Here is a 15,485-nt window from a genome sequence, read left to right on the forward strand (position 1 = left end):
TTTATGAAGGTCTCACTTTGTGTCTTTGGATCACTCACCAACATTCCATTTTCTTCTAGTGCCATATTACAACAACTTGGATTCTCTTTATATTCACATTCTTTGTTTATTGTATTCCAAACTGTTGTACTAACTTTACTGGACCTCTTCAACATAATAGTGTACTTTTAGAGTCTCTAGGAATTCCGTGTACATTTTTCTGGTGCTTTTTTACTTCTGTAGGGAGTTCTGCAATTTCGTATCTCTGAACAGCACGTATAGGTATTCCATATATTTCTTTAGTTTGTGGATTTTTGGAGGAATTTTAATATTATTTGTGTAGTTAGATTTCCTCATATTTTATTATTGAACATGACCAATTAAAACTGTATTTAAATATTTCATGTAAATGGCCTCACTTTTCACTATTATCATCAGATTTGTACATATTCTGCTATCTCTGTGTACAAGGTGCTCCGTAAGTTTATTATGGTCAGTTTCACTTTTTCAACTGAAAAAGTGTGGTCCTAGACATAGTTTTCAATGGTTCTTACCGCTGACTATTCCCTATTTAAATTTTTAACAACAACGTCAATGCAAGATTGTGAGTCAGGTGTTATTCTGGCTGGTAACGAATTTAAATTGGATGTGGTTACAGCAATGTAACAAGCTGAAATACATAAGCTAATTTACATTAAGGAACTTGGAGTCTGTGTTCATGTCTCCTATTATTGCATCCTGTTTTTGTATGATCTACACAATCAGATACCTTCAAAAAATAAAAAAGAATACCAGATGTCAATATTTTATTATTTAAATATTGTAATACTTAGTAAGAGAATGCATAAATGCGACCCTTCCTTAATCTAAACAGTAATATACTTGTTTCTGTTTAAATGTAAGGCTACCCTTAAATACATTGTTCATCAAATATTCAGGAAAAGATGTCAGCAAGGAAAATTGTCCATGATTCTTTAAGTATATCTTGTCACCTTTCTTCTAAAGCAGTTTAACAATTCCATATTTTCATATGAAAAAGTTCACTGTGGTTAAATATATCAGTAAGAGCATTACTTACTAAGTTAGAACAACTTCTTCAAAACATGGAAATTCAATCATAATGATAAAGGCATTTGTTCTTTAGAATTTCTATAATTCTATTAATTTTAATGATGTGGTGCTCCTTTTAGTCGCATAAAATTTCCTGGAATGGCATTTTTAATATATTCTCTTTATGGGCACTCCAAAGATGTCAAGTCGGTAGGGGCAAAACCATTTATGCCTACATGTGATTTAGAAATTTTTAGGACATTGTTATCTTTTCTTTATTTTCTGCTATTGGTCACTACGGTGGATCTGGTCAATGTTATAAACATAAACAAGCTAACAGTATAATTGTACAAGGGGCATTCAATAAGTAATGTGATACTTTTTTTCCCCCCCTTGGTCAGTTCAATTGTGCAATATTCTCGCTTCAGCCCTTAGTTTCTTGAAGCTCCGATAGGTGGCAGCACTATACATAGGCTTCAAAAAGGTGTCTGGAATGGAGATACATTCCAAGCAGAGTGTTGTCATTGAGTTTCTTTTGGCAGAAAACTAAAGCATCACAGATGTTCTTAGGCACTTGCAGAATGTCTACAGAGACCTGGCAGTGAACAAAAGCATGACGAGTCTTTGGACAAGATGACTATCATCACTGCAACCAGGTCTCACAAACCTGACCGATTTCCCATGTGCTGACGAGCCATATACAGTTGTGACTCCTGCAATGTTGGAATGTGTGGACAAATTCATTTAAAGTGATCAATGGATCACAAACAAACACCTTGCTCAACTGGACGTCTCTGTTGGTAGTGCTGACACACTTGTCCACCAATTGGGGTACTCAAAGATGCGTGCCAGCTGGGATCCTCGCCACCTAACAGAAGACCATTAAGAGCAACAGAGGACCAACTGTGGAGAATTGCTTGCATATTAAGAGGCTGTTAGTTACAATTTTTTGTCTATCATCATCACAGGTATGAAGAATGGGTTCATTATTTCAAACCGGAAACAAAACATCAATGCATGGAGTGGTGGCACACCACCTTTCCTCTGAGAAAAAGTTCAAAGCTGCACTCCATAATCTACCCCTCCCTCATTTGTTGATTGTCACTGACTTCATAATAAACACTTTTAATAAGCTTCAAGAGGAGTAAGATTTATAGTATGGTAAACTTTTGAACTTATCTTCTTTTCTCGTAGTTGGCTCCAGTTCTTCGCGTCTAGGGGTTGATTCTTGAAGCTGAAATTTTTTGGTATTATGGGTTCTCATGTTTCTAATTGACAATAACTTTTGAAAGAATTGCCTGTGAAGTAATTTCTGTTTCTGTAATTTTTGTTCTTCCACATTTTTCTCTATCAACCTCTTTCCAATTTCCACATCAAAATCTAAAAGTACATTGTTATTGGCAAACATAAAAACGCATCTAATCACATCAGAGGCATGCCCACTACTACTGTTCTGCGGTACTATCAATACTGCAAAGAGTTTACAAATGTTCTTGACAAATGAATCTTCACCAGTTTATATTATTATTTTATAAATGAATCCAGAAGTAAACATAACAAATATTGTCAGATTGCACAGTTAATAATAGGAATTTTAAATGTGCTGAATATTTCATAATTTTCAAATGTTTCTAAAAGAAAAGTAATTTTAACTGTATATTCAACGCAAATAAAGTGGTTTCATTTTATGGACTACAGCTTGAAATATACATCATCTTGTAAAAATCATATGAAATTATTTTAGTTAAACAGCTGAGATAATATTAACCTATTTAAAAGGTAGAAAGTATTTTTGGTATCGATAATTTCTGTTGAAGAAAAGTAATGGTAGAGGAGGGTGTCCCTTTACAATCCTCAGCCAGTAACGTCATGGTGATAATCATCTGGGATTCTGAAGGAACAATTCTTTTTGACGACCTCCTGCATAATACAACAATCAACTCTGAAGATTTTGTGCTATCCTCAGGAAATTGAAGAAATGACTTCAGCGTGTTCATTACCACAAAAATGTAAATGACAGTGCAAGGTCTTGCGCAAGTCTGCACACCACAGGGGAGCTCACATAACTTCTTTGGACTCTTCTTCCCCATCCGCCCTATAACCTGGATCTCGCACCTTCAGACTTAATCTATCTGGCCCAATGAAGGCATCACTCCTTTATAAGCAGTACTGGAATGATGGGGAGGTTATTGATGCAGAAAGATGTTGGCTCCAACGTCGACCAGTACAGTAGTGGTACCATTGAGACTCAGACCCTACCAGTAAGGTGGTTAAGGCCGTAGCCTTGAATAGGGTTTTGTAGCCAAAAGAGTGAGGGATAATACGGTGTACTTGAATCCTGAATAAAACCAACCTGTTTTCAGAGAAAAATATTTTACATTAATTATTGAATGCCCCTCATAGTAATGCCTGTTTTTACATCCCCAGATTTTGTGTTTTCCTCCCATTTGTCATTTCCTGTTGATGCTGTTGTAAGCCCTTTCTCTAAATTAATTATTTTCCTTCCATTACAATTTTCAGACGGGTAACATCTTCAACATTTTGCACTTTTGAACCACTACCACATGCTTTAACATTGCTTTTCAAATCAATTTATGTGGAAGCTACATCATGTTCCCACTTGTGTACAACCTCCAAGATAATGCATGACACAAGGCTGTGCAGTTTGTTTCAGAATCTAAATTATTTGGGGTATGTGAGAAAACTAAGTGGCATTTTTGAGGGGCACTTTCAAAATGTTTCTGCAGTGTATTGCCATCTGACTCTTTAAACTGTAATAAATTATCAAGAACTGTATTTGAATTTGTGTTTCCTCTTAAAGGGAAGTTGTGTAATTCCCAAAACAGTGTGCAAGAAACAACTGATTTCAGCTTAGTGATTCATTTGTATGAATTTTGCAGGATTCTCGTTGAATTCTTCCACAGGGTACAATCTACACTCTTGTTTTCATTTTTCATAATGTCAACAAAATTGACTTTTCTGCTGCATCTTTGTGCCTTTTGGAATTCATACACATTTTTTCAGCTTCCTGAAACTTCCTGACATGGTGAAAAGACGACTTACGTATGCACCATGATTTTTGTTTGCCCTGCGTGATACGTGGGTAGGAAAGCACACAATGTATAAAGTGCACCTTCAGCTGCTTTAGAATAAACTGATGGATCTAATGACAATCAGTCCCATTGAAATGTTCTCTTTAATCATCTACTTCATTCCTGAAATTAACAATGTAGGAAAAGATAGATTGCTACTTTGCAGTAAAGACACATTCATGCTATGAAATTAATGAAATGAAGGCCGTTGTACAACACTTACTCAACGAGCACCACCCACTGTTAGCTCACTAAGGTTGCTAGTAGTTCCAATGACAATGACCTACTTTACTAGCACATGCCGATCAACGGCCACACACTAAAAGTTAACACCCCTTCAGCAAATGAAAAGAAATATAACACAGTATGCTACTTTGAATCAGCACCTAACAGTTGCTAACCATTTGAAGCAGTAGGGACAGGGTGGGAGAGTGGTAAGGTGCTGGGCCAGTAAAGTCTTAATCAAGTTAAACAAACTTTATTTCCAAAAACCCAATAGGTAACTTTCACAAGATGTAAATAGTAAAATTTTATGGAGGCATTTAACAAAATGATAACGCAATTTAATCAACCAAAACTTTGGCAATATAGACATTACAAGACATACACAACTGTTTGAATCAATTCAGAATTTATTATAGCTGTCCAACTGTCAACAAACACACAAGCAATTTGAAGCAATTACTAGAATGCATGAGTAAGTTCAGACAAGTTGGCCTTTAACAAGAACAGTTACATGAGAATACTGTGCCAGGCAGCAGTGAAAAAGTGGAAGGCCATTAACACACAAACTACTACTAGTGGTGCCAGAATAAACTGTCACACACATCAGTACCTACAGAAACTTTTTGAAGCAGTAGAAGAAAATAACACTTATGCTTCATGACCAAAAGATAAAAATGAACCTAACTCAGGTTTAGCAAAAGCAGATAAATGAAAGATAGTTTTACATTACATCTACATCAGTACTATACAAACCACCATGTGTTACATGGCAGAGGGTATCATGCTTCCCTCCTGTGTATACATTCAATATACCTTTTAGTTTTATGTAGTATGGGTCCCATACACTTGAGCAATATTCTATGATGGGTTGCACAATTGATTTGTAAGCAATCTCCTTTTAAGACATGGATTGCACTTTCCCAGTATTCTACCAATAAACCTGTTTTACCCAAGACTGAGCCTATGTGATCATTCCAGTTCATATCCCTACAGAGTTTTACTCCCAGGTATTTGTATGAGTTGGCCTATTCCAACAGTGACTCATTGTATTGTACTCATAAGATACTATGGTTTTTTTTTTTTTTTTTCTTTTTGTGAAGTGCACAGATTTACATTTCTGAACATTGAAAGCAAATTGCCTGCCTCTGTGCCACTTTAAATCTTATCAAGATCTGACTGAATATTTGTGCAGCTTTTTTCAGGCAGTGCTTCATTATAGATACTGCATCATCTGCAAAAAGCCTGATTTTGTTATTAACATAGTTTGTAAGAACATTAATATACAAGGTGAACAGCAGGGGTCCCAACACATTTCCCTGGGGTACATCCGAAGTTACTTCTATATCTGACAATGACTCTCCATTCAAGATAACACACGGTGTCCTCCCTACCAAGAAGTCTTCAATCCAATCACAAATTTCACTTTATACCCCATGTGATCAAACTTTTGATAATAAGCATAGTTGAGTAAAGATGCCTCAATTTGAATCAATAGTGGTCGCCATCAATGGCACGAATCCGTCATTAAATAAGCACATTAACCACTAGACAAAAACTCAATAAATAAAGGGTGAGACTAGACACACAGTACAAGTTGTCTTAACTGAAATAAGTGATAGAGATAACAATTAATTGACAGAAAGAACAATGATGTTTTAACCTGTAAGATAAATCAATATTAAAATGCAGTGCATGGATAACATGTGCTATCTTCACGCTTATCAACCAATCTTGAAGACATAAATTTTAAAGCTTATAGTTTCAATGGCCAGGCACAACTCTGTTCCATATTACCAATCAAATGCAGAATTTAATTACACTTTCTTTTACACAATAAAAATTAGCTTAGTAATGACCCAAAATTTGCAAATTGTAATTATATAATTCATACATCAAATAATACATAACTGTTGGAGATAAACAGCTTAATGAGTCAAAGCAAAAGTTCAGAAGAAGGCAGGTCACATGACCCTAGCAAGCAGATAAATTGCAAACACCAAAGCAACTAAACTTTTGGCTGCTAACTGATTTACATTGTATAATGAATAACATGTACTGACAGCTGTGTTAAGGTAAGGTGTTTGCTAAAGCTAACAATCTAGTCATCATCCCACAATTAGGCACTAGGCACCCATGGTAGTAAGTTACAATCCACATAAGTACTTGAAGTTCACCAAGCGAAGCGTGCAAGGGGTAAGTCCCTGCAATCGCGCTATTCATCTGTGTCCTCGGTGGCTCAGGTGGATAGAGCGTCTGCCATGTAAGCAGGAGATCCCGGGTTCGAGTCCCGGTCGGGGCACACATTTTCAGCTGTCCACATTTAGGTATATCAACAACACCTGTCGGCAGCTGAGGGTTTCAGTTAGTCATCATTTATTCCAGGGAAAAGCTGCACGGTCATCAACAGTATTCTGTTCTTTCGAGAACAGTTACTGTCTTCATATATAAAGTTGCTCACTGTTAATGTCAATCAGTGACAGCTACGGCAATGTCCTACTAATGGTTCAGTGTTCAGCCATTTCAAATGGTAACTACTGTAATGATAAGCACTAGCCTCAGTCATGGCTGCCACAGTTCTGATATCTCCAGCCATGGCCCAAAATAAACACATCCACCATAGCCATGGACACCAAGCATTGTCTTCTTACGTCAGGCAGCACCCTCCATTTCATTCCGTGCAGAACCGCAACTCCCCTCATACAGCTCGTGTGTCTCTCTCTACTGGTGCCTTGAGTTACACTGCCACAACCTGGCTGGAGCATCTCATCTCCACGAAAAAAAAAAATAAAAAATTTATATAATTAATAGAGGGAAACATTCCACGTAGGAAAAACATATCTAAAAACAAAGATGATGTGACTTACCAAACGAAAGCACTGGCAGGTCGATAGACACACAATAATACACACAAAATTCTAGCTTTCGCAACCAACGGTTGCTTCGTCAGGAAAGAGGTAAGGAGAGGGAAAGATGAAAGGGTGTGGGTTTTAAGGGAGAGGGTAAGGAGTCATTCCAATCCCGGGAGCGGAAAGACTTACCTTAGGGGGAAAAAAGGACGGGTATACACTCGCGCACACACACATATCCATCCACACATATACAGACACAAGCAGACATATTCAAAGACAAAGAGTTTGGGCAGAGATGTCAGTCGAGGCAGAAGTGCAGAGGCAAAGATGTTGTTGAATGACAGGTGAGGTATGAGTGGCGGCAACTTGAAATTAGCGGAGATTGAGGCCTGGTGGGTAATGGGAAGAGAGGATATATTGAAGAGCAAGTTCCCATCTCCGGAGTTCGGATAGGTTGGTGTTAGTGGGAAGTATCCAGATAACCCAGACGGTGTAACACTGTGCCAAGATGTGCTGGCCATGCACCAAGGCATGTTTAGCCACAGGGTGATCCTCATTACCAACAAACACTGTCTGCCTGTGTCCATTCATGTGAATGGACAGTTTGTTACTGGTCATTCCCACATAGAATGCATCACAGAGTAGGCAGGTCAGTTGGTAAATCAAGTGGGTGCTTTCACACGTGGCTGCCTTTGATCGTGTACACCTTCCATGTTACAGGACTGGAGTAGGTGGTTGTGGGAGGGTGCATGGGACAGGTTTTACACTGGGTGCGATTACAAGGGTAGGAGCCAGAGGGTAGGGAAGGTGGTTTGGGGATTTCATAGGGATGAACTAACAGGTTACGGAGGTTAGGTGGACGGCGAAAAGACACTCTTGGTGGAGTGGGGAGGATTTCATGAAGAATGGATCTCATTTCAGGGCAGGATTTGAGGAAGTCGTATCCCTGCTGGAGAGCCACATTCAGAGTCTGGTCCAGTCCCGGAAAGTATCCTGTCACAAGTGGGGCACTTTTGTGGTTCTTCTGTGGGAGGTTCAGGGTTTGAGGGGATGAGGAAGTGGCTCTGGTTATTTGCTTCTGTACCAGGTCGGGAGGGTAGTTGCGGGATGCGAAAGCTGTAGTCAGGTTGTTGGTGTAATGGGTACATGATCAAAGGCAGAGTCACATGTGAAAGCCCCCACGTGATTTACCAACTGACCTGCCTACACTGTGATGCATTCTATGTGGGAATGACCAGCAACAAACTGTCCATTCGCATGAACGGACACAGGCAGACAGTGTTTGTTGGCAATGAGGATCACCCTGTGGCTAAACATGCCTTAGTGCACGGCCAGCACATCTTGGTACAGTGTTACACCGTCCGGGTTATCTGGATACTTCCCACTGACACCAACCTATCAGAACTCCGGAGTTGGGAACTTGCCCTTCAATATATTCTCTCTTCCCGTTACCCACCAGGCCTCAACCTCCGCTAATTTCAAGTTGCCGCCGCTCCTACCTCACCTGTCATTCAACAACATCTTTGCTTCTGTACTTCCGCCTTGACTGACATCTCTGCCCAAACTCTTTGTCTTTGAATATGTCTGCTTGTGTCTGTATATATATATGTGTGTGTGTGTGTGTGTGTGTGTGTGTGTGTGTGTGTGTGTGTGTGTGTGTGTGCGCGCGCGCGTAGTTGTATACCTGTCCTTTTTTCCCCCTAAGGTAAGTCTTTCCGCTCCCGGGATTGGAATGACTCCTTACCCTCTCCCTTAAAACCCACATCCTTTCATCTTTCCCTCTCCTTCCCTCTTTCCTGACGAAGCAACCGTTGGTTGCGAAAGCTAGAATTTTGTGTGTATGTTTGGGTGTCTATCGACCTGCCAGCGCTTTTGTTTGGTAAGTCTCATCATCTTTGTTTTTAGATATATTTTTCCCATGTGGAATGTTTCCCTCTCTCTCTCTCTCTCTCTCTCTCTCTCTATATATATATATATATATATATATATATATATAAACAGAGGGAAACATTCCACGTGAGAGTGTATATGCGGATGGATATGTGTGTGTGTACGAGTGTATACCCGTCCTTTTTTCCCCCTAAGGTAAGTCTTTCCGCTCCCGGGATTGGAATGACTCCTTACCCTCTCCCTTAAAACCCACTTCCTTTCATCTTTCCCTCTCCTTCCCTCTTTCCTAACGAAGCAACCGTTTGTTGCGAAAGCTAGAATTTTGTGTGTATGTTTGTGTTTGTTTGTGTGTCTATCGACCTGCCAGCGCTTTTGTTTGGTAAGTCTCATCACTTTCTTTCTTTATATATATATATATATATATATATATATATATATATATATATGGTGTTTCAAAAAGGACCGGTATATTTGAAACGGCAATAAAAACTAAACGAGCAGCGATAGAAATACACCGTTTGTTGCAATATGCTTGGGACAACAGTACATTTTCAGGCAGACAAACTTTCGAAATTACAGTAGTTACAATTTTCAACAACAGATGGCGCTGCGGTCTGGGAAATTCTATAGTACGATATTTTCCACATATCCACCATGTGTAGCAATAATATGGCGTAGTCTCTGAATGAAATTACCCGAAACCTTTGACAACGTGTCTGGCGGAATGGCTTCACATGCAGATGAGATGTACTGCTTCAGCTGTTCAATTGTTTCTGGATTCTGGCGGTACACCTGGTCTTTCAAGTGTCCCCACAGAAAGAAGTCACAGGGGTTCATGTCTGGCGAATAGGGAGGCCAATCCACGCCGCCTCCTGTGTTTCGGATAGCCCAAAGCAATCACACGATCATCGAAATATTCATTCAGGAAATTAAAGACGTCGGCCGTGCGATGTGGCCGGGCACCATCTTGCATAAACCACGAGGTGTTCGCAGTGTCGTCTAAGGCAGTTTGTACCGCCACAAATTCACGAAGAATGTCCAGATAGCGTGATGCAGCAATCGTTTCGGATCTGAAAAATGGGCCAATGATTCCTTTGGAAGACATGGCGGCCCAGACCAGTACTTTTTGAGGATGCAGGGACGATGGGACTGCAACATGGGGCTTTTCGGTTCCCCATATGCACCAGTTCTGTTTATTGACGAAGCCGTCCAGGTAAAAATACGCTTCGTCAGTAAACCAAATGCTGCCCACATGCATATCGCCGTCATCAATCCTGTGCACTATATCGTTAGCGAATGTCTCTCGTGCAGCAATGGTAGTGGCGCTGAGGGGTTGCCGCGTTTGAATTTTGTATGGATAGAGGTGTAAACTCTGGCGCATGAGACGATACGTGGACGTTGGCGTCATTTGGACCGCAGCTGCAACACGGCGAACGGAAACCCGAGGCCGCTGTTGGATCACCTGCTGCACTAGCTGCGCGTTGCCCTCTGTGGTTGCCATACGCGGTCGCCCTACCTTTCCAGCACGTTCATCCGTCACGTTCCCAGTCCGTTGAAATTTTTCAAACAGATCCTTTATTGTCTCGCTTTTCGGTCCTTTGGTTACATTGAACCTCCGTTGAAAACTTCGTCTTGTTGCAACAACACTGTGTTCTAGGCGGTGGAATTCCAACACCAGAAAAATCCTCTGTTCTAAGGAATAAACCATGTTGTCTACAGCACACTTGCACGTTGTGAACAGCACATGCTTACAGCAGAAAGACGACGTACAGAATGGCGCACCCACAGACTGCAGTGCCATCTGTTGTTGAAAATTGTAACTACTGTAATTTCGAAAGTTTGTCCGCCTGAAAATGTACTGTTGTCCCAAGCATATTGCAACAAACGGTGTATTTCTATCGCTGCTCGTTTAGTTTTTATTGCCGTTTCAAATATACCGGTCATTTTTGAAACACCCTGTATACATATACACTCCTGGAAATGGAAAAAAGAACAAATTGACACCGGTGTGTCAGACCCACCATACTTGCTCCAGACACTGCGAGAGGGCTGTACAAGCAATGATCACACGCACGGCACAGCGGACACACCAGGAACCGCGGTGTTGGCCGTCGAATGGCGCTAGTTGCGCAGCATTTGTGCACCGCCGCCGTCAGTGTCAGCCAGTTTGCCGTGGCATACGGAGCTCCATCGCAGTCTTTAACACTGGTAGCATGCCGCGACAGCGTGGACGTGAACCGTATGTGCAGTTGACGGACTTTGAGCGAGGGCGTATAGTGGGCATGCGGGAGGCCGGGTGGACGTACCGCCGAATTGCTCAACACGTGGGGCGTGAGGTCTCCACAGTACATCGATGTTGTCGCCAGTGGTCGGCGGAAGGTGCACGTGCCCGTCGACCTGGGACCGGACCGCAGCGACGCACGGATGCACGCCAAGACCGTAGGATCCTACGCAGTGCCGTAGGGGACCGCACCGCCACTTCCCAGCAAATTAGGGACACTGTTGCTCCTGGGGTATCGGCGAGGACCATTCGCAACCGTCTCCATGAAGCTGGGCTACGGTCCCGCACACCGTTAGGCCGTCTTCCGCTCACGCCCCAACATCGTGCAGCCCGCCTCCAGTGGTGTCGCGACAGGCGTGAATGGAGGGACGAATGGAGACGTGTCGTCTTCAGCGATGAGAGTCGCTTCTGCCTTGGTGCCAATGATGGTCGTATGCGTGATTGGCGCCGTGCAGGTGAGCGCCACAATCAGGACTGCATACGACCGAGGCACACAGGGCCAACACCCGGCATCATGGTGTGGGGAGCGATCTCCTACACTGGCCGTACACCACTGGTGATCGTCGAGGGGACACTGAATAGTGCACGGTACATCCAAACCGTCATCGAACCCATCGTTCTACCATTCCTAGACCGGCAAGGGAACTTGCTGTTCCAACAGGACAATGCATGTCCGCATGTATCCCGTGCCACCCAACGTGCTCTAGAAGGTGTAAGTCAACTACCCTGGCCAGCAAGATCTCCGGATCTGTCCCCCATTGAGCATGTTTGGGACTGGATGAAGCGTCATCTCACGCGGTCTGCACGTCCAGCACGAACGCTGATCCAACTGAGGCGCCAGGTGGAAATGGCATGGCAAGCCGTACCACAGGACTACATCCAGCATCTCTACGATTGTCTCCATGGGAGAATAGCAGCCTGCATTGCTGCGAAAGGTGGATATACACTGTACTAGTGCCGACATTGTGCATGCTCTGTTGCCTGTGTCTATGTGCCTGTGGTTCTGTCAGTGTGATCATGTGATGTATCTGACCCCAGGAATGTGTCAATAAAGTTTCCCCTTCCTGGGACAATGAATTCACGGTGTTCTTATTTCAATTTCCAGGAGTGTATATAAAAACAAAGATGCTGTAACTTACCAAACAAAAGCGTTGGTACGTTGATAGAGACAATAAAAAACACGCACACAAATTTCAAGCTTTTGCAATCCAAGGTTGCTTCATCTGGAAAGAGGGAAGGAGAGGGAAAGACGAAAGGATGTGGGTTTTAAGGGAGAGGGTAAGGAATCATTCCAATCCCGGGAGCGGAAAGACTCTCTCATCCGCACATATACAGACACAGGCAGACATATGAAAATCCTAAGAGGTTGGGCAGAGATGTCATTCAAGGCGGAAGTACAGAAGCAAAGATGTTGAATGACAGGTGAGGTACGAGCGGCGGCAACTTGAAATTAGCGGAGGTTGAGGCCTGGTGGGTAACGGGAAGAGAGAATATATTGAAGGGCAAGTTCCCATCTCCGGAGTTCTGATGGGTTGGTGTCAGTGGGAAGTATCCAGATAGCCCGGACGGTGTAACACTGTACCAAGATGTGCTGGCCGTGCACTAAGGCATTTTTAGCCACATGGTTATCCTCATTACCAACGAACACTGTCTGCCTGTGTCCGTTCATGCGAATGAACAGTTTGTTGCTGGTCATTCCCACATAGAAGGCTTCACCGTGTAGGCATGTCAGTTGGTAAACCGTGTGGGGGCTTTCACACGTGGCTCTGCCTTTGATCATGTACACCTTCCGGGTTATAGGACTGGAGTAGGTGGTGGTGGGAGGGTGCATGGGACAGGTCTTACACCGGGGGCTGTTACAAGGGTAGGAGCCAGAGGGTAGGGAAGGTGGTTTGGGGATTTCATAGGGATGAACCAAGATATGTATATATATCAAAACAAATCACTGATCACTGACTTAGCCGCATGGCACACCATTATTTTAATTCTGAAGGAGTATGCTTAGGTGAGAGTATTTTGTTGTCCAGCTGTTTTGTTACACTGATAACCACATGAGTTACCAAAATTTATGCATGTATTCACAGGGGAATTGGGTGGGTAATTTCTTGATCCCTAGGACAGCAAAATTTCCAAGACAAATATCATCACGGACATTCTACATAATAGGACAATGTACAGTTGTAGTAGTTTTGTCACTCATGTGCCTGGCAGCTTCATTTCATTTTATTATAGCTTATTAATAGTGCTCAGAGTTTGTTGACATGTTGCCATTCTGTATTTATGAGTAGTTACACATTGTTCACAAATACTAAAATCCTGAATATTATGTCTATCAGAGTCAAAATAGTCCAGTATTCATGGGCAGAGCATAGTGGACAAGGTGCACAAATCCATTGCTGTTCTAAGCAATGTCCTAGTGCAGGTGGTTTGCCATTGCTTTCCTCAAACTCGTTATGAAGTGCCAGGAATGTATCTGTATCATGCTGGTGGCTGTGATGATTGCTTTTTCAGTATAGTTTTTGGTTTGTGTTCTTGTGGCTGAAAGGAAGTTGAGACGCTGAAACTCGGTTCCTACAAATAGCTTACTCCTCACGGAGAGAGGCAAGGGGGCTACCAACCTTATCGACCCATTTGACGGACAGGTCACCATCGACACTGTCACATGCTCTCACTTTATAAGATACAGCAGAGAAGTTTCGAATTTAATCAAGGACACTGGCACAAAGACTGGTGGTCAGAAACCTTATGCCACCACCTCTGTTCCCCCTTTCAGCCAAAGACCAGCTGTGGAAATTTTCTACCACCAGTATTTGTGCCAGTTTGTTTACCTCAGAGTCAAGCACCACTGCACAGTCATGCATTAGGGACCTCAGCTGTAGAGGTAGACCATTCTGGCTACAGAAATGTAAATATAAGTTTGCACTTTTTGCCATACAAGTAATCTACTGTACTTGAGTTTTGAAGAATGATGCCACACTTGGCCTGCCTCTGTGGCTGATTGGTCAGAGCATCAAACCCTGATGTGTACCAGTGATTTTTCTTTGGTGTGAGAACTGGTACAGGGTACACTGAACCTCATGATGCGAAGTGAGTGTGAGCATTAGCAGCTATAAGATCTGAAAAGATTAAAATAGCTGGAAGAGTGACATGCTGACTGCATGCCCCACCATACGGCATATTCATAACATGACCATGCCAGAGTATGACACAGCAGTAGGTCAACATAGTACGGTTTTCTGGAGTTCAGTTTTTAAGATTTTACTGAGTATTTAAATGTTTATGTTTCATGTCCCTTTATAACACAACAATTCATTTTTTAATGTTTTCAAGAATGAACAGTGCTCATACCTCAAAGTAAAATGCTACAATGTTGCTTAAGAAAGCATTGCTACATGCTGAAAATAAATTGATGGTTTATCTGCTTACTATCATTATCACATCACTTAGTGTTGTTAATTTGTACCAGTTACGGGTATTAAAAAAATATAGATATTGTATCAAATGTAAGATCCGTTTGTGAAATAAAGATACTCATGTTTCGTTATTTGGATTCATTTTTAAAACTATAAGAAAATATTAATGAGTGTATGTCAGTTGTTTCAGTAAATGATGAAAAATATTTTTTATTGTGTTTGCAAATCTAGACTTTGGCTATAAATATCCATCTTCAGTGCTAAAATACGAGGGCCATTCAGAAAGTAACCTCCAGTTGATTTAAAAAAATACACCAAGTTAAATAAAAATATTTTAATATATACATCTTACAACTACATCTTTGCACTATTTTTCTACATAGTCTCCATAGCGATTGAGGCACTTATCGTATCTCTTCACAAGCTTTGAAATTCCTTCTGCATAAAAATCACCCGCTTGTGCCTGGAGCCAGCCTGTGACTGCATCTTTGAGCTCTTCGTCGTCATCAAACTGCTGTGACCCGAGCCATTTCTTCAAATGCATGAAGAGGTGATAATCACTTGGCGCCAGGTCTGGGCTGTAAGGTGGATGGTTGATAACGTCCCACTTGAAGGACTCAAGAAGGGCCGTTGTTCTGCGAGCAGAGTGAGGACGGGCGTTATCGTGCAAAAAAACGATATCGGAAGTCAGCATACCACGGCGTTT

At 41.9% G+C, this 15,485-nt stretch overlaps 1 non-coding gene across 1 annotated transcript; it reads left to right on the top strand.

The window, feature by feature from the left end:
- Positions 1 to 6,571: 6,571 nt before the first annotated feature.
- On the top strand, positions 6,572 to 6,645 carry Trnat-ugu (transfer RNA threonine (anticodon UGU)). Its single transcript has one exon. It is a non-coding gene; the product is annotated as a tRNA-Thr (tRNA).
- The last annotated feature ends 8,840 nt before the right edge of the window (positions 6,646 to 15,485 follow it).

This window comes from Schistocerca nitens, chromosome 9 (assembly GCF_023898315.1).
Source record: "Schistocerca nitens isolate TAMUIC-IGC-003100 chromosome 9, iqSchNite1.1, whole genome shotgun sequence".
Lineage (NCBI taxonomy): Eukaryota > Metazoa > Arthropoda > Insecta > Orthoptera > Acrididae > Schistocerca > Schistocerca nitens.